Genomic DNA, 27548 nt, shown 5'->3' on the forward strand with positions numbered 1-27548 from the left:
GAGTATGGAGATGATTGCTTTTTTTTAATAAAAGTTGTATATTGGTTATAAAAGTTTTAATATGCGCTATACACATTATTCTAGATAAACAGTTTAATAAGCCCATTTCTTTCAGTGTATGTTTATTAAAATAGAACATAAATTGAACTAGAAATTTAAACAACTGTATTAATACTCAGAACCTATTTGCAAAAAATTAAATTATGTAACGCCCAGATTAAATGGGACACCCCGTACAACGTAAAATAACCTTAAAATATGAAGAAATTGATTGGATACAACTTTCCTTTAAATATTTTTTTATATTACTGAGCTATGGAAGAATGAGTCTTAAATGGGACACCCTGTAGTTGTGTTTTACACAAATAACTGACTATGTGTGGAACAGAATAACATAAACAAATATTTCGCATCGGGTTAGATATACCGCCTGTAGGCGGTGATATCCATGGAAATTTATATTCCTCCGTTTTACGGTTTTCATTATTAGCTCTGGCACTATAAAACTCGTCCCGAACTTCGCTCAAACGGCGGCTCGCTGGAAGAGGAGTTTAAATTACATAACGTCATAACGAAACTGCTAATCAATTTCAGTTTAAGATGGGCCGCGCGGTAACTGCATCCTGTTTTATTAAAAAAGTTTGATACGGCCTACCCGAAAATTAACGGCGCGAGAACTTCCTCCGGGTTTGCTTTGCATGGAAATCGAGGTGATGGAGAATAAACGAGCGATAATTTTCTCCACTTGGAGGGCAGGAATTGTTTTACGACGTAATTCTTACAACTTTTTTTATTAAAACAAGTCAAATCATTTTTACATATGTGTACTAAAACATCTTTGAATATACTACAAAATATAGAAGCATAATTACTGATACTACCTCAAGAAAACATCTAGAAGATATTGCAATAATTTCTGGGTAGTCAGTAATTTGCTTGATAAATGTATAGAACCAAGAAAATAATGAATACGTGATCACATTTGAAAATTTTTCTCAACTTCTAAAAACAATTCAACAATCAGCTTTTTTCTGTTAAAGGTTTAACTTTATTAGTCGAAGGAAATATGTAACGCAAAAGGCAAGCAATTCAATATTGGACTAAACGATTTGTGAAGCTAGAATGTGTTTGTGAACTAAAACTTATGAGTTAGTTAAAACGCCTATTTCGCAGACTCTTCCTGCATTGCTGCATTGCATTATGCGCCAAAACATTTTGATCAAAATTTAAGTCTACAATAAAAGTTTGCTTGAAACAAATAATAAAGTAGTAAGTACACTTAGGAGAACTACGTCATACTGCAGTTTTACAGTGAAATATGACACTGAAAATTTTCAGTAGTACCATTGCTAGTGGTAGGAGTGGCATTTTATCGAAATTTTATAAACCAATAAATTGTTTTGATATACAGGGTGATTCACAAATGGCGACCTCGTATCCTTTGGTGAATTTTAAGGAAAGTCTTTCCTATAAAGTTTTTATCTAGGGTGCTTCGTTAAAAAGATACAGGGTGTTAAACTTAAAAAAATATTTATAATTTTTTTTAATAATTTAAAAACTAGCAAGTGAATTAATCTGAAATTTGTCACATCAATTTCAAATTATTTCACTTAATAGTTTTTAAATTATTTAACAAAATTAAAAATATTTTTTTAAGTTTTAACACAATGTTTCTTTTTAACGAAGCGTCCTAGATAAAAACTTTATAGGAAAGACTTAAAATTCACCAAAGAATACGAGGTTTCATTTTTGGTCACCATTTGTGAATCACCCTGTATTTCATGTCATCACGTTGCCACTTGTCACATCGTATTTCTATGTGAGAAAATTGTTTTCATCTAGGATGAAACCTAATTTAAAATAGGTGTTTCTAAGTTACTAATGAAGAATCAATAAAAAGGGCACAATTTGGGAATATTTCTATGGTAGAAATAGATTCGAATATTGAGAAACTTACTCCAGTGAATATAAATCTGAAAAATCAGTGTTGAAGCAATTCGAAGAATTTTGTATTGTAAAAGATCACATAATATAATCCACTTCGGTGAATACAATATTTTAAAATTTGGGCGAGCAATATGCGAAAAAAAATGGATCAAATTTTTATTATTTCAACTATAAATTTTAATAATTGTAATTCAATTTTCATAGTTTTAATAATTATGTAGGTCTGATGTTTGTTTTAATATTGTTATATTGATGGATAAATTAAAGCTAGAAATTGCGTCTGTAATTGTTTTCATTGGTTCAAGGCGTAATTTGTTCAAATGTCAAATTTGACAGACGAATAAAATTTACAATGTTCGATACAATTTTCCTTAATACCTTAATAATATTTTCCTACCTTTACTGTTACTGTTATTTTTATGTATCACATAATTTCACATAATTTATTTAGAAAAACATATAAATGTATTATTTTCGGCAAAGGAGAAGTGTCAATAAGGCCGGTTTTCGGCCCTATCAGAAATTGATCCTAAATATATGGAATATATTTTTTGAACCTAAAGCAACAACATTAAATCGATTCTAGCCAAAACACTCAAAAACACTTAATAACGTAATAAAACCATTTTTCTTACATCTGATGCACAGAATCATTTAAATAACGATTTTATTGTACAAATTAAGTAAAATATACTTGCTTATAGCCATAAAAAACTTTTTACCTCTGCCCCTTCCAGCCTTTCCCCCTTCTACGTAACTCCTGAAAGATACTGAAGAATATCAGAGATTTCACAAAAACATTTATCTGTCAGTCAAATATAAACAAAATTGAAATGTTTCTAGTTTAAAAATAGGCCAATCCACCTCTTTCCATTCGAGCGTCCATCCCGTTTATCTATTTCTTCCTTGTAACTTTCTCTAACTTTTATAAACAGACATAAAAATAAGGTTTAAGTATGATATTACAGTTAATTTCTAATAGGTATTTTTTGTTATAATTTGATGTGAGTCCCCTTGCCTCTCACTGATTGGGGTGCTGGCTTAAAGTGAGTCCCCTGGCAGCTGGGAGGTTTACTTATAGCTAAATCTAATGGAATATTATTTTTTCTAGATCTTTAAATAAATGTTTTTACATGATGTAGAATTTCTTTTATATTCAATTCAATTCAATAAGTGTCTTTTAGAGGTAACGCAGTCGAGTGGGACGGGTTGTAGAGGGGGAAAAGAGTAAGAGTTTATTTTTATGATTGTTAACAAGTGTTTTTACTTAAAGTATGCCCGAAAAATATTATTTATAGGATTCTATACATCAGATGTAAGAAAAATGGTTTTATGACATTTCTAAGCATTTTTTTATGTTCGGGTTGGGGGGTTGTATCCGTTTTGGCCTAGAATCGATTTAATATTGTTTCTTCTTTTGTTTCTGAAGATCCAAAAAACATGATTAAGATGAATTTCTGATAGGATCGAAAACCGGTCTTATCGACCCTCCTCCTTTTATGTATAACAGAATTGCACCATTTTTTAACAGGTACATTTAATAATAATAAGTATTATTAATGTATAATATGCAAATAAACCTAATGACACTTACCTTATCAAGTGTAATCGATTGCTTCCTGAAACAAAAAATAAATAAATAAATATACAGGTGTACATTCAGATTTGCTTTGAATTAAAACATTGTTAAATTGTCAAAATACCTCATTAACAGTTTTTATGTTTAAATTTTCAAGGATTACATCGACACTATTACTTCTTCAATAAGCAAAGCGGGCGTATATTCGTATATATTGCACCCGGAGGTAATATAGAATTTACAGGGATAATCGCTCCCATTCCACAGCTCCACGATATGCATCTCGCCTGCATACTATATTTGCCTTGATATAGTTCATTCGCAGGCCTAATCGGATCATAACGCTAATGCCAGTAATACACCGGATGAAATATCACGCCGAGGTATGATAGATGGCGCTATTTATTTCACGCTGGGATCTCCAAGTAATTTTCTATTGCACCCTCCAGGAGAGAATTTCGACGGTGCAGTGTTACGTACAAGGAATACGAGAACAAAAACGAAGTGAAGCGATATTTTTTTCCGTTTTCTAAAGATTTCGTAACGGAACGAGGTTCACATTGCAATACATAAACATAACATATACACGGTCTAGCTATTAAATTTTGAGTCTGATTTTATTGTAGCGAAGTGCGTGGCGCTATCTATGTGCGGTCACCGAAACTACGTCGTGGGAAGTCTTCCAAGTGACCAAACAAATTCCATCAGCATACGTGTATCTACCACGACGTTATAACGTTTTGCGTGAAGCGAGTTTTTAATAGTTATCCCAAATCGCCTCTTATTCCTTATAGCCGAATGCGTTTCTTCACAACGTCTCGTCTGCTTGAATCAGAAATGCAAACTTATTTGCACTGTTCTATACACGCATTATTTGATGTTTCATGAAGTTCTTGTATTTATTGTACTATTTTATTGTAGTGAAAATCGCCCTAGTGTACATTTATTTGCTTATTTGGTTCCTGATGTGTCTAGAATATGTTTCTTTCTTTTATGTTCTCAGAAGCTTAGATATTGTTATATACTGTTCTAAATAAATGAAATCATTCTTAAGGTAGCTTTTTTAATTGAAAATTAACAAGATACAATTCTGCTTCCATAAAAATGTTCAAATAACTTTTATTAAGTTTCTCTTCGATAAAACTAATTATTTAAGATATTTTGGGCTACCCAAAGTAGCCGAAAATGACCATATTTTCTACATGAAATATAGAGATCTTTTGTTTTGTGTATATTTCATTTTTTGCTGGATATTTTAATAAAATGCAGATTTTCTTCCTAGAAATCACTTTATTTACTGTTAATGAGGTGTATTGTTGGATATTGCTAAAATGCATCGTTGCAAAATAAAAATATAATTCAATTTTACACTCCAAATTTTCACGATAGATATCAGTTACGGATAGCTGAGTAAATATTTCAGAGCATTCCAGACTAATTAAATTTCTTTTTGCTAAATTCGTAACTACACCGAATATTCAATCAATTGTTTTTGTGTTTGCTTGAAGTAAATATAAGTTTCGATAATTAAAACAGAGATTTTCGATATATTTACTTTATCATGTTTTGTAGTTCTTATTGTGTAATTCTGAAGTATACAGGTTGTCTCGGTAAATGTCGAGTACAAATCGATGAGGTCAAAATAATATCAGTTCATATAATTTTTTTTTCATACGGGCCTTCGTAAACAAGTTAAGGGCCTCAAAGGTGAAAATTAAGCAACTATTTTTATTTAGTCTCTAAACCATTAAGTTCAGCATGATGCAAATTTGGTGATCATGCACACATGCGTACAGCTTGTTTTCGATGTTGTAAGTGAAACCTCATTATGCCCAGAACGTCAGGGACGGGCTATGCCCAATGGTTAACAATCCAGAATTTTCCCTGAAGATTTGCTAACGATAATACCCTCTTGGTTCAACTCGGTAAAATTAAGTTTAGGAAAAATTTGTGATTTTATGTCACAGTGCACATAGAGTGGCACCTCACCATGTTCTGTTTTTAATTTTTAATTGGACATATTGACTATGTTAGAACTGTACATATTTTAGAAAATCTACCTGCTAATGTAATTTTCCTAACAAAATTTGACAAACACACATAACACAAAATAGAAAAAAAAACAAGAATAAGTTAAACTATCAAAATACATTTTCAATATGGGCACGTTCCACATCCACACATACTATCATAATGGAAATTAATTCTTTGTAGTAATTCATCGCCTGTCTGTACTGGGGTTGAGTACACTAAACTTTTCTGGTATCCCCACAGGAAGAAGCCCATCGGGTTAAAGTCCGAATAACACGGTGGCCATGAAATTGGCGGCCTCCTCTCCGAATCCATTTATTACAAAACACAATGGATAAATAATTTCGTACATCAATACTGAAGAGGGGAGGAGCCCCATCGTGCATGAACCAAACGATTTTTCGGGTATCTAATGCAACATCGTCTAATAGTGGCTGCAAATTATTTTGCAAGGCTCAAATATCGATGTCCATTCAGACGTTCCTCAAAAAATTATTACCCACTATTCCTGCCCATATATTAATAGTGGTTAATAATCTAATCGTTTCGAAAAACGTCTGAATGGACATCGAAATTTGGAGTTGAATACTTAAGTTACTTTAACTTATTTTTGTTTAGTTTTTCTATTTTGTGTTGTGGACTATAGATATTTTTTTGTTTTTTATTAAAAATTCTAGTCTTCGAGAACACCACTTTTATTTTACTGTTGACTACAAACATACATCCATTTACATTAGGTATGTGGTGCCGCCTGGCTTTACAATTTGTCGGACCACATAGGCCTCCCCACCACTTCTCCTATACATCAAAACATAAATTTGCGGGAGTATTTGAATCCCTAACAAAGTGTGTCTGTCAAATTTTGTTAGCGAATTATATTAGCAGACTGTAAGATTTTCTAAAATATGTACGGTTCTAACATAGTAATTATGTCCAATTAAAAATAAAAAACAAAACATGGCGGAGGCGCCGCTCGATGTGCACTGTGACAAAATCACAAATTTTTCATAAACTGTTAATTTTACCGAATTGAACCAAGAGAACCAAGAGGGTATTATCGTTGGCAAATTCATCAGAGAACTCATTTTTGATGCAGGCAGATTTCGATCGTCATCTATGCAAAAATTCTGAATTGTTAACCATTGGGCATAGTCCGTCCCTGGCGTTCTGGGCATAATGAAGTTTCACTTACAACATCAAAAACAAGCTGAACAATGTAATCTATATCGATCACCAAATTTCCATCATGGTGAACTTAATAGTTTAAAGACTATAAATAAAAAAAACTTCTTAATTTTCACATTTTTGGTCCCGTAACTTGTTAACGAAGGCCCGTATGAAGAAAATTTATACGATTTATATGAAGAACTGATATTACTTTGACCTCATCTATTTGTACTCGAGTTTTTTGTATCAAGTACCGGGACACCCTCTCTCTCTCTCTCTCATTGTGACATAATTTTGGTCGAATTTAGTCTACCACTGCGTCAACCGGTAGTTCTAGTTAATCATTTATACATAGGTACGTCACTTTTAAAAGACATTATGTCACCACAAAAAATATCCAATTTGGTTTCGCTTTTAAATGTTACGAAAAAAGTTAAAAAAAAATTCATTCGACACACTGTATCTCGGTTAGGAAGCGATTTACGACGTACCTACCTATATTCACTTGAACTTTTTTTTGTTTAAAATGAAGTCCTTCATCAACTGATAAAATTAGTATGTTTAAAATGGGAACACAATGTATATCCGAATAGCAGCTGACTTTTGAAATCTGAAAAGGAAAATTAATAAAAGGTGTTAATTTACCAAAAAGATGATGTTTAATTAGAATAGAATTCCCTCAAGTACTCCTTTTTTTTTTGAAGATACAATTTAGACATGCATTGAGCCTACTTTATACTAAAACATTTCCGCTTTTCCGAAATCTCAATAAAATAAAATGTAATGAACCTTAAATAAGAAAGGTTCTCTTAAAAACAAACAAAAGATACATTTTTTGAAAGCCTATAATTTTCTAAAGAAGGAGAGCTATTGAAGTATATCCATTTCCTTTTAGGATATTCTACAAGTACTTGCATTTTTTGGTAAAGCTATTTTATTAAATATTATAAAAATAATGGGAAAATATATTCGCCAACGCCCTTGACTACATTTTGTTTTAATACACATAAAATATTGTTTTTTAACCTAACCCCTTTTAAAACGAAAATTTTACAAATGTGGAATGGCTTTATAATGTACCTACACCTACCGTGTTACGTTTTATAACCAACTGCTGTTTTGCCAATCATTACTCCTCATTTAACGAACTAATTTGTTGACTTGTTTGCAAAACCGGGCATGTTGTACTCTGTTATACACGTTATTATACCCATTACGTGCGACTGCAGATTTTATTTCAGTTGGATGCAGAGGGACGAGCTTAGCCGGCAGCTAAATTGAATTACCACTATGTAGATGGTTATTCAGTTCGCCTAATCATTTACTATCTACAAGGTAATACCCTGAGTGAGTTTGATTTACACTAGGTAACATTTGAAGCACACACAGCGAAAATGAAGAGAAAACGGATAGAAGTGGTATTGGTGGGCCAATGATAATTTGAAATCGTTTTATTTAGTCACAAGTTCGTCTTTAATAAAAATAGTCCAGACGGTATCTTTTTCAAAAAGTCCAGATTAGGGTGAATCGTATATTCACGGAGATTTTTGGTTTATTGGCTTTCAAATATCACTAGAAATGAAAATTCTTCTATGCTCATAAAAAAAAACGTGGGCTTAATTTTTGGCGGCAAAATATGTTATGTTAAAAAAATTCGAAAAATGTCATATTTTTCTTCCTATTTAATTATGTATCTTTTCAAGAGTTGATTTTAGGGGAAAATGGAAGAGGAAAAAAATTTTTGTAATTAAATTTTTTACAATACGTGACTAGTTACAAATCGATTGAATCATGGTTATTATTGTAAAAATCGAAAAATCGCCAAAAATGGGGTTAAAAAATATTACTTTTTAGGGAATTTTTTTGGGGTCTTTAAGTTGGGTATAGGACCTTCATACTTGGCTTGAGAAAACATGTTATGTAGAATCATCACACCAAATTTCATCAAAATCGGTTCGATAGATTTTACATAATAAATTTTGCAATCCAGATTTTGAAAAAAAATTGCAAATTTTCAAAATTTTGCACAGCAAAAACCAAGGCCCTTAGATACTTCAAAATTTAATCACATATAGAAGGGCTCTCAAGCTTTCAAACGCTTTTTGAAAAATTCGAATCCGCCAATTAGGAGTGCTCTGGCGCTTGTTTAAACATTGGTCGAATTTTTGTACTTATAAACAATTAGAATAACTTTGTGAATACTCAATCAAATTTTTTAAAGCAGGTTTTAAAAGTTATTGGAAAGACGCTTCTTTTAAATAAAAAAACAGATCGATTGGTCAATTAGTTACGTAGTTATAGCCGATCAAAGTTAACCGTCATTTACACTAAATGTACTGGAACATCCGAGCTAATTTTTCGAAAAATACCTTTGTTATTCCGAGTACTTACCAGGTCTAAGTTTGCAATACTTTTCTTCAATGGCAACCTACTTTAAAACGTGTTTAAAGTTATTTATGCAAGCGAGAAATTCAAGAAAATCGTAAGGGTGGTGGTGGCCGCTTCGGCCTGCTCGAAATTGAATCGGCGAGTTCAAAACCGCGACGCGCTTAAAATTTTTTAATATCTTAGCTTCTAGAGGTCCGATTTTGATGATTTTTTTTAAATGTTTAGCGATTTAAAAAAAACAATTAGCGTATTTTCAAATGCCTATCCTCAATAATTATTATTGGTCCTTCAACAGTCCGATAATTATTTAAACTTCCTGTAATTATCAACTTTATTTTTTATTGTATTAAAGGTAAGTGCATAAACTTATAATACTGTTTATCAAAGATCAAAGACTTTATTTAAATATTCTAAAATTGTTTAAACAACAATTATTTTCAAAATATGTCGAAAATTAGTAATATAATGAGTTAATTTCTCATTTGCTTATATTTTAAACAATAAATAATATTTGAATTATACTTTAATCACAAAAGAAATGATGATTAAATTAATAAATTAATTACAAAAAATCAATAATATTTTACACATACTTAATAACTTTTAAGACCTTTAAAAAAATTTGATTTGATCTAATATTCACAGTTATTCTAATTGTTTATAAGTACAAAAATTCGACCAATGTTTAAATAAGCGCCAGAGCTCTCCTAATTGACGGATTCCAATTTTTCAAAAAGCGTTTGAAAGCTTGAGAGCCCTTCTATACGTGATTAAATTTTCAAGCATCTAAGAGCCTTGGCTTTTGCTGTGCAAAATTTTGAAAATTTGCAAATTTTTTTTCAAAATCTGTGTTGCAAAATTATTATGCAAAATCTATCAAACCGATTTTGATGAAATTTGGCGTGATGATTCTACATAACATGAGATTTTCTTGAGCCAAGTATGAAGGTCCTATACCCAATTTGAAGATCCCAAAAAAATTCCCTAAAAAGTAATGTTTTTTAACACCATTTTTGGCGATTTTTCGATTTTTACAATAATAATCATGATTCATTCGATTTGCAAGTAGTCACATATTGTAAAGAAATTAATTACAAACATTTTCTAAAATCAACGCTTGAAAAGATACATAATTAAATAGGAAGAAAAATATAAATATGACATTTTTCGAATTTTTTTAACATATTGTGCCGCCAAAAGTTAAGCCCACGTTTTTTTTATGCGCATAAAAAAATTTTTCATTTCTAGTGATATTTGAAAGCCAAAAAGCCAAAAATCTCCGTGGATATACGATTCACCCAAACCAAAACAGATACCGCCTAGTCTAAAAGTAATATTGGTTAATACCTAATCTCATTTGTTCTTAAATTATCTTCAAAAAAGGGACAAAATAAATATTGAAAATTACAGACCACTGTAGTTATTCTGCTGTCGTACAAAAGCGCATGAGTTTATTTCTGGTCGACCCACAACAAACTTTATAGGTACCAGTTTATCGCAAATCTCCTACCCAAGGCAAATTTAACTATTATTTACATATATAATCTCTCAAAAGACTTGCTCAATCATGGCCTTTTGTTACTAAAATTATCTAATCTAGGATTGACATTAGATTTTTTAATTTTTTTAATTCGTATTTAAGTAACAAAGTTCTAAATGTCCAGTATCGCAGTTATAAATCGGTTAATGTACTAGCGAACTCGGGAGTTCCCCAGGGATCAATGCTCCGCCCTCTGTTATTTCTTGGGTTTATAAATGATATATTATAAAATTTTTAAACGAATGCTCTGTTATATGCTAATTGCCTAAAACTATTTGCATGTTGGCTCCGTCCAAAACTGTTAGATATAATTTGCAGCAAGCATTATCTAGACCAAACTTATTAAATATATTCGAAGGTAATGTTATAAACTTTAGAAAAAAAAATGTTACCATTCTGTACAATTACAGTAAAAATAATAATTTATTAAATACATGCATAGAATTTAAAGACATGGGTGCAATATTTGATATAAAATTGACTTTTGTCCGTCATATGAGCAAGCAACATTTGATGTCTATAGAAATTTGAGTTTTATTATCAGACAATATAAATATTTAAGGAAGCTTCAACTCTTACTTTTCAGTGCATTTGTCAGGCCAAAATTTGACCCAAAACCATGTTGACTCCTGCTAACAAAATGACTAAGACTGTACCATATCTACAAAGATTGTACTTAAATAACATAATAACAAACGCAAGTAGTACCGTTATATCTGCTCAAAGAAAAAAAAACCGTACAATTGTACAATTTGGATGATGTGTTGCGGTGAAAAACTGGAACGTCTATCATTCCTCAATCATTTATTCCGCCATCGTTCTACAACAGGAAATATATTACATGGGCCATTATTGGAGTCAGCAGTGTGGGTCGGATAGGTCTAGAAGGAATCAAAAATGAAAAATAAGCATGCGCCTTCGAGGAGGGCACTATATCCGCTCAACAGATTTGCGTGATAACCTTTCATAGGGACCTGCCATAGGCGTACAGAGGATTTTCGTGGGAAAATCGAATTTTCTTTGTCGGCATTATTTCTGATGAAAATTCCAAAGGGTCATTCACAACTTATCCGGAAAAAAAATAAATAATTGCGTGTACCTCAAAATTGAAATAGATCTTGTTAAAAATTTTTTTCCATCCTTTATGGAATACGAAAAAAATTTATAGGTGTCAAAGTTTTCATAAAGTTGGCGTCTAGTAATCAGTAAAGTATCCACTACATTTAAATAAGATCGTATATGTGTCTAATTAGTTTATTAGTCGACTTTAATTAATTTATGCAATAATAGTATTATATTCTAATATTTTTTTATGTGATCACTATTTTACTTTTTGTTCTTCGATATAAACACAGTAGGTATGTGAAATACCTTCTGCCACATTAGAGTACAGAGTAATTATGAAGTAGACTTCGGATAAGAATTCCTTATAAAAAATAAGTGTAGTATAACCTATAACGTTTTCTTTTCTGAGTACTTGTTTTCGTATGTTAAAATTATAAATCAGACAAATTTCCCAAGACTGCTTTTTGCATCTGTTAGACAATCAGTATATTTTTTTTTAATTAATGTAAAACTTTTCCTGAACGATAATATCCATATTTCGGAACAGTAGGTTAGAAGGCAAAAAAAACATCTAGTACCGTGAAGTTCTGGAGGGTGTTGTATTAAAATTCCTGTTAAAATTACAAAAAAATGCATTATTTCGTTTTCTTGCTAGGTAGCCATGAGTTCCTGCCTCAGTACAGTTTCCCGCGTACAAGTGGTTTTTCTAAAATTGGTAGTAGTGAATTTTTTATATTTTTTTTTGGTGTACCACATTTGTTTATCCCATCTAATTTTTTTTTGTTATTAGTTCCGAATCACAATTTTACAGTTAAATAAGAAGTGTCTTGTAAAAAAAGTGAAATTTAACTGCAAGGTAATTAGATTTTTTTTTTACTCCTACCGTAGATATATGACAACTAGATTTTCGCGAAAAAATATATCAAATATCAAATGTGCAATGAAAACAAACAGATCGTCGTAGAGACAAATGTCATATAATATGAGAAATTTACTATTATCGAAAAAGACGAAAAATAATATGGATACGAAGTAGGTCTGATTGTCTTACTTCCACCACAGTAGTGCCATAAGGCTCCAATGTAGGGCCACTATTTCTTATTATATTTATAAATGATTTATCGCTAAAGTTAACTAGTAAGTAAAGTTAAGCAAATTCATGTCATCTATTATTTGGTGATGATCAAAAAATGTACGCAGATGTCAATAGAATTAATAATAATTATCATAAATTCTTAAAAACGCTAAGTGATTTTCACACATGGTGCGATGAACATATCTAAATACAAGACTGTATTTCATAACAAAAACGCATGTCTTTTGATATTTGAGAGATATTTGAGATAATGTGTAGAAAGATGTGAGAACTTAAGGACTTGAAAGTTTTAGTTGATAACAAATTCACATTTACTAATCATGTTTCAGTAATTATTAAGAGCACTAAAATAATGGGGTTCTGTGTCAAAAATTGGTTCATATTCTTCAATATTAACACTTTAATTCAATGTGACACTTCTGAGAATTTTGTAACTTCTATCATATATTCTATATAGAAAAATGTCATTAAAATAAAAAAAAATGATAATCGCCAATCATTAAGAAAGGCTTTGAAAAAAAATACTGTTTGCAGTACTTTTATATCCTTTAACATCAGTCTTTTGTTTTTTAAAATCGTACAAAATATGTCAGAATTTTTTACGAGACATTTGAGATATACTTTTTTTATATGGACCTAATACACTGGTTCGGCCCTAAACCAATGTTTTTAACATTTTTGAAGAATGACAAAAGCAAAAAAAAGTGAAAGCGCTGTTACTCAGACTATCTTTGTCGTAGTTTAATTTTGAAGTGGAAACTACTACAAAATCGAGGAATACAAAGGTTTTTAGACGAAGTGGAGGTTTTTGTAAAAAATGAACCCTTTGCCCCTTTATCGCCGCCACTGACAGTCGCACCGCCAGGATCTCTCCCGAAAAATCCCCTTTATATGGAAATTTTCTTCATATTCATACTGACGTTTTGCCGGGTAACGTTCCTAAGTAGTTTTAGATCATCTGCGCTGATAAATCCGTTATGCATGTGCGCTTTTTCCTTTGCGGTTGAATCGCTTCGATAAGAGGTAATACCGAATGTAGAACGACCACCGTAAAGCAGATATCGGAGAGAGAAAGAGGGAGGCACGGATTACTGCCGGATTATGCATTCATGGAAATCCCCCTCAAATCCGAAGTGGATCTATAAATTGGAATAGATATCGTTAATTTGCTTCAGTCTGTTATGTGGCAGAAAAATAGGTCAAAGATATCGAAGCTTTACTAATCGGAGTTGGCACGTAACTTCCTCTGTGGATAAAAACTTGCAACCATATACACACATTCAGGCATAGTGGGGCCTAAATAAATATTAATACTGACTCCTTGAATCGATATTTTAGTACTTCAGTCGAATTAGATCATAAAACCTGATAACTTGAAAAAATTAATAGTAGACATTTTATTGCACCTTATGATGGGGCAGAATGATAATATCAAAAAAGTAACTCGAAAGAGGTGACGTTAAGTTGGCAAATTACAAATAAGTGGCAACGTTATAGGTGTTTATTTGGATGAATTCCTGAACTTTAAATTACATTGTGATAAACTATTTCGAAAATGAATTATCTGAAGTTTCTTTTCTTAAATTTGCAAACGGTGCTGAACCTTTTACACGTTTACTATGCCCAAGTAGATTCAAGACTTAGATAGGGATTTGTTTATGGAGCAATTCGACTATATATTAGTATATTTATTATTTATTAGTATATTAGTATATGGAAATAAGAAAAGTATTGACATTAACAAAGATAAGTACAATTATAACACGAGACATGCTGGTGATCTTAGAGTGCCGTTTGCCAAACTAAAACTAGCCCTGAATGCTCCTTGTTGCTTGGGTCCAAAATGTTTTAATCGTTTACCAAACAATGTTTAATAACGTTTGTCTATAAAAATTTTTAAATGAAAATTAAAGCTATATTTGATCGATAAATGTTTTTATAGTGTGTCAGAGTTTTTAAATTTTTAAATGGAAGTTTTTTATTTTTTGTTTGTTAGATTAAGTGTGTGACGAATCCTATACATGTTATAGGTACTGTCTTAATGGAAAATAAATCCTTATCATTAAATTTACGCTTTTTTTCACTTTTTTTACTGCCCACGAAAATCTAGAAGACCTATCGGAAAATTCGTTATTTTATGTTGTAGGCAATTAAATTACCTACAATTTAAGGTACCTACAGTAATTTTTCATTAATTTGTTAACTGTAAAATAAAAGTCGAACGCGGAAATGCCAGTTTACGAAAATTGCGCATTATTACTGCAAAAAGCGATGGATGTTGATGAAATTTATGGAAAAGACGGTCAATCCAATGACCAACATGTGTGTCAAACGCCGATTCAATTGACCGTGATATTGTTGCTCGGGTTATTTGCTAATCAATTTCTTTCGTGTTTTTGCAATCAATTGTTTAATTAATAAACGTTAATTTTTGAAGTTAATATCGTTCTCGTTGATCCAAAGAAATGTATCGATAAAGAAAAATTTCAAAAAGTTGAAATCAAATTACTCTTTACAACTAACAAAGTGCAAAACAGTGTTATAAACAAATTGTCCCACGGTCAGGCAAACGCTGCTCGAAAATTCGCTCTTTTTGCAATCACGGTAATTAAAAAAAGAGACATCATCTACGCCTCTTTTCTCTCAAAATGGCTTTTTTATAACTTTAATTGTTAACTTACTATTGGACGCATTGGACCGGGATTTTAGAGACAAAGTAAGGGTTAAACTTTTATTTTCGGAAAGTTTTATACTGAAAGTTCATGTACTAAACGTGCTAGCAGCAGTAAAAGTTAACGTTAATGAAAGGCCTGCACGCGAGATTTTTTAACCGAATATGAAACGTTCAAGTCAAAATAAAAAAATTGTCAAACATGTTCCTATATACCTCAATAATCCCAATTCAGAATTGAAAACAATGCGCAGGTTTTTATTATCAGATTGTCTTTCTAGAATATCATAATCAAATTTATAATCAAATATTATTGGATGTTATTTTTCGATAAAAAGAAAATTTTACGTTAACGTTTATGTCATTGTCATGATAAATATTATAAAAAGAAGGGATTCCATTACAGAACCTTGCGGACCACCTGAAATCTGATAGAACTCAAAGAAGACTTGAAACCAATATATTGTATAATGAAAACGTTTTGTAAGATAAGAGTTAGATATGTGATATGAAATATCACATATCGCTGTAGGACGATTGTTCCAATGATGTTTAGATCCCTTTTTTGGCTCAATTTTCGTTAAATTGACAATGCTATTAGAGGTCACAGTGGCACTTAGAGAGCAAAAATATTTGCTATTAAATGTGGGTCCTATGTTTATATTTAAGTCATTATAAGCAATGATAGAAGAAACAGATTAATGAATGAATGAAAGTTTTCGATTATTTTCGAAAATTTTGGTAAAACGTTTTTAGAAAAAAGAAATGACCTGCATTACAGTGGTCAATATTCTTAGTAGTTCTGTATTGTTAATAAGCTTTCTGATTCAATTTCCATTCCAGGAAGGTTCAAAATTAGATTTTCTGAAATCAAGAGCAGCTTACGCCTTATCCAGATTAATTTAATCTATTGCTTTTCTAATTAACAAACATATTTCAATTAAAATGGCTGGATGGTGACAGTCTTCTGGAAATAGATCATCAGCTAGACCAAGAATTTTATTATTGAGATACTGACATAAGTTTAAAAAATACAAAAATTTTGCACCGAGATAATACGTCAGTTGAAGGGATTATTTAAACTGCATGAAAAATATGCTGGAATCTTGAGCCAAACTATCCGGGAGCAAAATAATAACAGCTTACATAATTATCTAATATTCAGAGAGGAATATTTAACTTATTTATATTTTGAAACAAGAGACTGCTGCATACTGGCAAATATATCCATTGAAGTAACTTCACCAAACACAATATACAAAGTAAACACGAATCGATTTGACAGATGAAGTTTTTGGAATAAAATCCTCATCTGAATAGCCCCGAGCCATTAGGGATGAAAATGTTACAGGTAAAATTTGCTTTCTGTATACAGGGTGATTCAGAACTTATCAAAAAAAAAATTCTGCATGTACAGAGGACCCTTACAAATACAATTTTGTAAAGAAAAAATCAAAAAGGGCAGTTCGAAAATGATTTAAAAATACACTTCTGCACGGCACTGGAAACTGGTCCACTGTAAAACCTGACCTCGCACAATGCGACCGGTATGGCGGTGTGATAAAAACGGACAAAAACTTTCGCAAGGAAAGAAATATGTAAATAGAATTTTATCGCACCTATTTTATATCGGCAAATTCAACTGCTTTTGCCTTTATTAATTAATAAAATTAATTTGTGTTTTTAAATAATAAAATCATTTGACATACCCGATGTTACAACAATTGTTCAAAATTTTATCCACCAATGTGTAAACACATTTGGGTCCGTTGTACTCAGTTTCTACGAACTAACACAAATGATGTCTTGCTTCACCATAACACAAATGCTTCACCATAAATTAAAACGATATCCATCAACTCCGAGTACACTCAAACCATTTTTGACACAAACTACCCATTTTTGACACTAGCTACTAAAAACCTGTTGTAAACACCACAAATAGCAAGTACCTAAATATCGCAACGACGATTGCAAAATCCGAATTCAGTATTCGGAGTCGCTGAGGCCACATGGCGAATGACGCTAGAGACTACAGTTGTCCAGCTATGTAGTGGTTGAATGTACTATAACTTCAATATTTTTTTTCTCGGAATCTATAAGGATTTTACACAAATTTTTTTTACGACATTGATTCCATTTCTCATGCTGCATCTATTCCCAAATTTTTTTGGATAAGTTGTGAATCACCCTGTATATTTATTTTCGATAATATAAAATATAGACAGTGCAGATGCAGCCTGGTAATATTAGCTATGGCAAATATTTTTAATATCAGCAAACTGTTAAAGATCTGTTAATATTTTAATGGAAGCGTCTCCTCATAATAACTAATCCATAAGTTATTTATTTACAGGAAGCAAACTGCTATTGTTTCAACGACAGCTCTATATTTGATGTTTATTTCTTTAAAACAACATTAACGATAATTGATTTATATCACTAGTAGCAATAGAAAATTTATATTTGATTTATTTGTGAAATATGCTACAAATATAAATATTTATACGATTGTCACGGTGCAAGAACTATGAGTTGTATCGCCACAACTCTGGTCTCTTTTTGTAGATTTTTTCACGTAACTGTTGTAAAACGCTTTGATAGTATACACGGTTCACTGTTACACCTTGAGGAAAGAATTCAAAACACACAATTCCATAAAGGTCGAAAAAAACAGTGAGCATCACTTTGACATTGGATCGAGACCAACAAGCTTTCTTGGGAGGTCAATCCATTGTGATAATTGAATTTTTGTCTCAATGTCGTAGCCGTAAATCCAGCGTTCGTCGCTCGTTATTATCCTTTGAATAGATGTTTCGTCGTCATAGGATTGTTTTCAGTCAAAATTTCATGTCAACACAATAATTCAGATGCTACCTCTTCTGTAATTTCTCTGACAGTCAATCGGCGATTTGCTCACACCAGGTCTTTGACTTTCTGAACGAGGGAGTCATCATTTGAAGTAGAAGGCGTTCATCTTCAATTGACTGGTGACTTTAAATTGTTTCCAAAAAAGCTTTATTCTGTTCCTGCCTCTCTGATACATATGACCCCTAGGAGTGCATCTGACGCAGGGTCAACTATACATTTTTGAACGTGATAGTTTCCGCTTTTCTCATCTTTGGATAGAAAAACCAAATCCAAAGTTAACTCTTAAATGACCCCTAAATTTGACCCCAGGGCTCAAGGTCAGAGTTACAATTAGACCATAAATCATGACTACGGTAGTTCGTTTGCCACAAAAATTAATCAACCTTTGCCATACATGTAAACATTTTAGTCGGAAAGCTGATTTGACCTTCAGAGAGCCCCTAGGGATCAATCTGACCCAATATCAAATATACATCTTTGAACGTAAAATTCTCTTTCCCTTTACGGAATGGGGTTTTTATTTGAAATTCTAAAGTTGACCTCCACATTACCCCTAAGTTTGAACTCTGGGTTAAACGCAAGGTCATTTTCGTACGGCCCCCTTAACTTTTGTTCTGAAAGTTCTTTTAGTGAAGGTCAAGTTATTCGGAGTGATGGATTAAAATGGAACACTCCTTTATATTAATATAATTGTAAGTCAATATGACTTCCAAAATGTAGTAATGGAATAATAGGTCCTGCGGTAGTCTAGGTGTTCACGGGGCGACTCAGAATTAGATTGGATCTATTTAGATATTCTGCTAAGTTGGTTCGAATACCGCAGCAGCAGAAGGTGCAATAATGCAAGAGACTGCGGGTATAGCCGGGCGACATTTGCAAGACAATCTTCAAAAAAAAAGAAAAGAAAAATCAGTCAAATATTCAAGTAGTTTGTATCATTAAATCATGGTAGATTCCGATAGGAATTTATAACTGATTTAATGAAATAATAAAGGAACTTTATTTCTTTTCTAATTCACATTATATAAAATATAACATATTAACAAAATTACGAAATAAAATTAATTTAAAAGAGAATATAAAAAATGCCGAAGATCAGAAAATGATTAGATCAATTGAACGAAGTTTGATGAATACTGAGTGTAGCACTGGATTAAAAGGTATATACATTGCAAACAGGATACCGTTTTCCCCGTGAATTTTTATTATTTTCCAACAATTCCCATTTTTCCCACCTTGCAGTCGCAATATAGTAGTTTAATAAGCTACTCCTGATACTTTTCATTACCTCTGAAAATGTCCCGTTTTATTAAAACCGGTCTGGAAAATTAGTTGTCAACGTACACAACCCGAGTCCGTTCAATTTCTCTCGTAACTTCGCCAAACATTTTTAAATTCAGAACATTTTTAGTTAAATTAAAATCCAGCTTTATGTTTCTGGCTAAAAATTAATTTAGCTTTAAAAACACCTTCCTGGGATGATTTTCTAAATGTTAATGATTAAAATACGTAGGAAACATTAAAATTTCTGGCGAATGATGCAATCAAACAGGCTTCACGAATCTGAACGTTGAAGTTCTTTCATTGGCCGATTTTTATATTACTCCGTCACTTTTTAGAGTTGCCTTAAAAACATCGTAGCATAGCGAAATTCGGCCTACTGTACTATGTTTATACATTTGTTTAGTTATTTGTTTCATGATGTTTCTAGAATATGTCACCAAAAACACCACACCACACATTCATTGAAAACCATTACTGGAATCGAGATGACGAATTGCACCACAACAATAGTGAATGTTGTGAAAATTTTTAACCGTCTCTAGTAAAACAAGATTCATCCGTAAAAAGCACCCTACTTGTAAAATCCGGATCTTGCGCTTTGTACGGTATAGGTGTAATACACGCCATACGGTACTGCAATTATCTCCAAAAAGTTGTAACCACAGCCCTACAATGCTTACATCACGCGAAAGATAATTAATTTCTGCACAAGATAGGCCAAAAAATACAGGGTGTTCCATTTAATTTAGCAAAGTTATAACTCTTTGAAGTTATAAAAATGTACAGTCGAAAACTAAACATTCGGTATCATATTTTATAATTTATGGATATTATGTAAGTTTGTTCCATACGTGTTCTACTCACACACCAAGTCTCAAATTGATATCTAATTACTGGAATAAAATACAGAGGATCTCGCACAACCTTACATTTTTTGTAAAATTTTTCATAATAATGTCAATATGTTAAAAACTATAAACTTTAGGAACTAGGTTTGTTAAACAAAGTGACCTTAAAATATCAAGTAGAATCCAAAAATACAAAAATATGCGGGGTGTTCCATTTAAAATAACGAAGATGTCGTTGACTTCCGGTATAACAGGAAGTGCTATAACCTTGAAAAGCCAAATTTTCAAATTTTTCAAATAAGTACTTTTCCACATATCGATCACGGCGATTCCCGGTGGGATACACTGTAGTAAGGTTGTCGTCTGTTACGGTAACGGACCGCATATAAGCGACACGAAACATTTTATACGCTGGCTAAGTAATATTGCAACACACAAAAAGAATACAAGACATACTGACCTATCATTAGATTTTCTTGATTGTGGAAGTCAAGTGGAACGTCAACCAATTAGAGAAGCGCTTCACGCATGTAGCGGGCCCGAATCATTCTGACCGTGCACGTGCACAAGATGCACAGGGTCGGCTTAAATTTATGGTTGATTTTCTTAATTAATTTTCTCAAAAACAAAAGCATTTAGACCATCAGTTGCTTAATAAAAGTTGCTCATTATCGTGCCCTCTATCACCCTTTTCAACGAACCCACTTATTTCAGAAACACCCTGTATAAACGGCCGCGTTGATTCACGGAAAGTTATTTTTACGATTAAATTGTTTCTGTTAATGTGAATTGTCAAAGTTGTAAACTGATAGTAAAAATTGTCTTAAATAAAGGGAATTCGGTACAGTATGAATCAATGGGACTAATTTTGACTTTAAAATAATAAAGAAATTACAGTTGCTGTTCTTGTTAAACAATAAATACGAATGTTTTTTGAAAATTCCCACGCAGTTTGAATACATGAAGGGAGGAACTTTGATTGACTTAGAAATTGTAAACAAAATTTATTAATGACGTTTTTCAGCCTTTTGCTAAGATTTTTGTATCTCTCTCTCTCTTTGTTCCTTTTCCAAACCGTGAATAATGATGCTACCTAGTTTTTAAGATATCCTATATAGGTATTGAGTAACATTTAAAACAGACAGATAATTTCTAATTTCATATTTAGGATTCCATCAATGATATAATTGCTCACGGTTCAAATTACAAACAAATCCTCTCCAACTGGCGGTATATGTCCTCGTCCAATTAACTGCACTGCAGGCAACCCGAGCGTGTTCTTAATCACAAGCCATCACTAATTGGTAGGCGGTCAGATTGATTTGTAAGGCAAGAAACGGTCACGACCTTTAATATCTGGCATTATTTACTGCAGCGGATTCAACAATGCCGCTCTTTAATCCATCGCGTTTTCAACAAGTGTTATCTGGTTAACACCTACGAGGAATCCTCTCAGTTGCAACTGGCAGCGCACCATTACAAGATGCAATAAACTGTGGATAGCGTGCCTTAGTCTGAAGCCGATCCGTTAACGTTTTGTTACATAAATAAACGGAACGCTCCACTCTACAGTAAATTAAATTGAAGGCGTACCACTTGAGAATGGTATGATGAGTTTAAACAAACATCGTATAAATTGAAATACAGAATATAACATTGTTCTCTGACCTTATCTGCTTGCTCCTGAAAAAAAAATATATTGGATGTATATTCAAAGACTATTTGTTCTAATACTTCCTATAACAAAATCTTCTTGATTTTTGGTCCTTTGACCCGGATATTTTAAGACCAATTTACCACTACCCTTTCTCCTCTGAAATTATTCTGTAACAAAAGCCGGGACGCCTAGATATTTATTTATTAGTTCTCGGAACGGATGGGCCAAAAAGTAAAATATTTTCGTTAACACAAATTATCGAAAGTTGAAGGCTTTCAAGTAGGTAGCGTCGTCCTTCGGAGAAATTTACCAATATTTTTAACAAGTTCGCTTAGAGTCGGATCTGTTGCGTCTGGAAGGCGCCAGCGTAGAAACCCATATTTTTAATAACTTGCGAAATTACGAGAAGAGCGTAGAGGTTCTATAGTAGAATTAAATTAAATTGTTAAACTAATAATAATTGAAAAAGAAAAGGATTTCAATTAGCTAGATTTTCGGCGGATTTTCCAAGCTATTAAGAAGATATTAAATGAGATTGACTAATCCGCCCCGTAATTGCTACATGGAGTCACTAGAGGAAGGCTAGGGTTACTTGTAAGTAAGTTTGGTTTCAGAATTCTTATATAAATGTAAGTCCAGTCAATTAGGTAATTATTAACCTAGTATAGTTATACCAAGCGTCCCGATATCCAGGGTTCCCGCTAATAAGACAAGAACAGAAACTTCTGGACCCAAGAAATGGGCGTGTCAAAGCGAAGTGTCAAATTCGAGAAAGATCTGCAAGAAAAGCAGTTCTTCCTTGAGTTTCACATTGAGCAGTCTACTTAACTTTAGAGTCTCGGGCTAATTAATTAAATTTAATAATGGATGTTATTCCAAATTTTTGCTATGACGCGCGCATTCCCTGAATCTCGGTACGCTGTCGCGTTAATAATGTTGTTCGAGCCGTTGTATTGTTATTTTGTTTGTTTGTTTTGTTTATTATTATCCCCTTCCTGGAAGTTTTGGTATTTCTTATTGTTTCTTCCAACTTCAGTGTCACCCTGTATAGCCAGCCACTGGATTACATTCTACGTAAGCAATAAAGGGTAAGTGCCTGAAATTCATTCTCTGAACATACATTTTTAAGTTCCCACGTATTAATTAAAATGTAATGATAATTATAAACTCCCTTTCGAAAATTAAATAGTAAACTCTTGTGAAATCCAGACTCGTTATGATACGGGTCATAACGAAAGATAGCTATAGATAAGGAAATAACCCCTCAGGCTACAATTCGATTCGGTCCTTGTTGATTTATTCGGTCAATAAAGGATTTACATTCGTTGCAATAAGGTCCAGAATTTTTATGATGTTCCGTTAAAAATTTTAAATGGTTCACGTTAACAGCGGAATTCGAAATAAGGCAAAACAGATTAAATGCAAATAAGTTTATGCTTCGGAGCAAAAACCTTCCCCCGTTCATGCATAATAATTTGGAATAAAGGGATATTCCGCACGAGGGAAAGAGATATCAGCGAAAAAATAATTTTATTCCGGGTTTAAATCTCAAAGTACGAGTTTGTTGCTTTATATTTTTTTAATTGTTTACAAAGCTATATCAATAAATTTTTGCAGCAATATTTTGGAAATAGTAAATGTTTATGTTATATCTCGAAACCTTCGAGTTTTGGTGGATACAATTTGCGTAAATAATGGTTAAATTATGCAACTTTTTTCTAAAATCTACCGTTTTCGAGAATTTAACGATTTTTTGTTCGAAAAATACGCAATTTTAACCATTCTCAACGTCAATAAACTATTGCAATTTTTAGCGTTGCCAAAATTCTTAAAAAAAAATCTGAACATCCCTTAACAAAAATCCGAAGAGTTACGCTGGCATATTTTATTCTGAAGACTTGTTTATTTATTTTTAATAAGGCGCGCGCCGCGTTTCTCGGCCGCTCTTGGCCACCTCCGTATACGGCATCTCTCTCGCACTCACTCGAAGTATATACAGGGTCGGAAAGTCCCCATGGTTCATCGGCCGTTACGTGAGAGCGATAAAGTAAGTCATGGAAATCCGTGCGATAGAGAAAGACGGCTATAATGAAGGCGTCTAATAGTCACCGCCCATTTCGCCCTTCCACAAATAAGATCCACTTCTTATTTGTGGAAGGGCGAAATGGGCGGTGACTATTAGACGCCTTCATTATANATTCCGCACGAGGGAAAGAGATATCAGCGAAAAAATAATTTTATTCCGGGTTTAAATCTCAAAGTACGAGTTTGTTGCTTTATATTTTTTTAATTGTTTACAAAGTTATATCAATAAATTTTTGCAGCAATATTTTGGAAATAGTAAATGTTTATGTTATATCTCGAAACCTTCGAGTTTTGGTGGATAAAATTTGCGTAAATAATGGTTAAATTATGCAACTTTTTTCTAAAATCTACCGATTTCGAGAATTTAACGATTTTTTGTTCGAAAAAACGCAATTTTAACCATTCTCAACGTCAATAAACTATATTAAAAATTGCAATTTTTAGTGTTGCCAAAATTCTTAAAAAAAATCTTTGAACATCCCTTAACAAAAATCCGAAGAGTTACGCTGGCATATTTTATTCTGAAGACGTTTTTTATTGTTAATAAGGCGCGTGCGCCGCTTTTCCCGGCCGCTCTTGGCCACCTCCGTATACGGCGTCTCTCTCGCACTCACTCGAAGTATATACAGGGTCGGAAAGTCTCCATGGTTCATCGGCCGTTACGTGAGAGCGATAAAGAAAGTCATAGACATCCGTGCGATAGAGAAAGATGGAAGACTTACTTTATCGCTCTCACGTAACGGCCGATGAACCATGGGGACTTTCCGACCCTGTATACTTCGAGTGAGTGCAAGAGAGACGCAGGATACGGAGGCGGCCAAGAGCGGCGCGCGCGCCTTATTAACAATAAAAAAACAAGTCTTCAGAATAAAATATGCCGGCGTAACTCTTCGGATTTTTGTTAAGGGATGATATTGACGTTGAAAATGGTTAAAATCGCGGTTTTTTTTCGAACAAAAAATCGTTAATATCTCGAAAACGGTAGATTTTAGAGAAAAGTTGCATAGGAACTTTTTTGTTCAGGATAGCCCAAAAAAATGTATTTCGAGCGAAAATTACGAATTTGTTAAAAAAAATTGTTTAAACAATTTTTAACCATTAGTAACGTCTGGTTAGTAAGATTATGAAAAAAAAAATCGAATGAGAATCTTGTTCCTAACGGAAGCGACGATACAGCCTGGGCTAATAATACATACAGGTACTCTTTTACATATCAAAATCCCGGGAATTATTTCTAAATTGACTTGTAAGACCACATTTTCAATTTAGTCGTAAATTTGTCTGGTTTCAATGTCTCTAAAGCGTTGAATTTCAAAAATAACCGATCAAAAACAGCGCGTATGACAGTTCGATGCACAACAGTCACGACACCAATTACCGGCTGTTATGGCAACAAACAGATCGTAGCGTTACTAATTGTCAAAAAATGTAACTAAATTTATTGCAAATTATATCGTTAAATGAAGCATTTTTGTTTTTACTTAACCATAGTATAGTTTTGTACTTATCCCCGATATGATGTTCAGGTGTAATTATATTATTTTAAATTTGTCCAAAAAGTTATAGACAGTTTTATACCTGTAAAATTTTAGCGTTAGGTGAATGTAATAAGCGATGATTGGATTAAAAAGGCGAGAAAATAATCCTTTAAAATTGACCACAGCCACAAAACCTATCTTTTATCTCTTAAAATAAAATAACGGTTGCCCTTGAGTCTCCGTGAATGTCATAATATAAACCCTCCAACATTTTCTTGGTGTATTCACCAACAAGGAGTGACATTAAATACGCATTTACTCCCCGGCCCGTCCCCAAACCCGCAGCGGAGCACCGGAAGTGGCCACTTCCGGATAATGCACGAAATATGTTTGCCGATATAATTCACAAAAATATTATACGCTTTTAGGCGGGGTTGGTCGATTTCATAATTTTCGTGCGCAAACAATCCGACACGACTCTTCCATTAGGTCAAATTTGCGAGCAACGACATTTGGTTGATTCCCGAAGCATAATTCTCAAGTTTTGTACGATTTATCCCACTCTAAAGCGTAGGGCAAACAATGGATCCTTGCTATAAATAACACTTGTTTATTGTTAGTATCAGGTACTGTGTATATATTACCTTTGGCTGTGTTACGAGAATGGAAATGGCTGGATATATTGATAATAACGATCCCGACACATTCCGTTTTTACAGTGTCCTACATTTCAATTTATAGGAAATGCCATGCTACACCGAGAGAACAGTTTATTTATGGCAAAGTAACACATTTATTTGACGCCAATTTTTTTAAGTAGAACATGTGAAATTTAACTGCTCACTTAATCAGTACTAATAACATACATATTCTTATATTTTGAGTAAATTTATTACCAATATTATCAAGATCACAAACCAGAACATTTTGTACAATCTTGTGGATTTCTACAAAAAAATGTAATATTCAATAAGAAAATTGTTTTTCTTTTGTCTAGCCAAAATGTTTCTTTATCGAGTAAAACTTAATAAACCAACTGAAAACACTTTTACTTAAATGACATGACGTGACTGATCATTTGGTTATTTATTCGAATAAATAAATTATTATAACACTAGTAATCAATTTAATGATGTTATTTGAGGAAATGCTCAAACTCAAAAATACCTCCATTTCCACGAAAACAGACGCATCTTTTCAATAACAAAAATGTAATTTGTTCGAAATTTATTCTTGCTTGAATCTTATGAAAAGCATTATTTATTCTTTCTTCTATCTGCTCAGAATGTCAATGTTGCTATCGGCTATTGAATTGATTTTAAAACTTTTATTCTATATGTATAGCTACTTCCCACCTCAAAAGCTAAAATTTTGATATTAAAATTTGTATTAGGACATTATTTGAGGTTATAAACTGATTTGTTTCATAAAACTGCTGTGTAAAACAATAAATAATGGTACTTCTCTCTTAAGTATTTTTGTGTTTTTTTTTAATGCACCCTGTATATCTAATCTAAGATGTTTGTTTGACAGTCTCATTTTTTCGAGGGGCAGAACTTTTTATAAGGAGTGACATTTTTCGATAAAGTCCAAAACAAAAGAGTTTCTCCACTTGTCAACTCCATCCGTGGACACACTGTATATACATTATTAATAAACTTTATTGTATTTAAATTCTCAAGTTTTTACTAAATGATTTTATTAAAAAAGTAAAAAAATCAAAAATCTTATTTTTTGCTTTCTTTAAAATTGTTTATTAACGATTCTTTGCATACATTTTCCTTCTACATTTTTTAAATTTCCATTTCGATGAGAAATTCAATTCTCTACAAAATTTTTCC

At 32.5% G+C, this 27548-nt stretch overlaps 1 protein-coding gene across 2 annotated transcripts in view; it reads right to left on the reverse strand.

The window, feature by feature from the left end:
- The window catches only part of LOC108904589 (protein-tyrosine sulfotransferase), a 464159-nt gene that overhangs the window by 140738 nt on the left and 295873 nt on the right, over positions 1-27548 (reverse strand). For both annotated transcript variants that reach the window (XM_018707207.1, XM_018707208.1), the window contains one exon: positions 3542-3566. The gene's annotated coding sequence lies outside the window, so the exon portion shown is untranslated. The remainder of the gene's footprint in view (positions 1-3541; positions 3567-27548) is intronic.

This window comes from Anoplophora glabripennis, unplaced genomic scaffold (assembly GCF_000390285.2).
Source record: "Anoplophora glabripennis isolate ALB-LARVAE unplaced genomic scaffold, Agla_2.0 scaffold131, whole genome shotgun sequence".
NCBI classification, from domain to species: Eukaryota; Metazoa; Arthropoda; class Insecta; order Coleoptera; family Cerambycidae; genus Anoplophora; species Anoplophora glabripennis.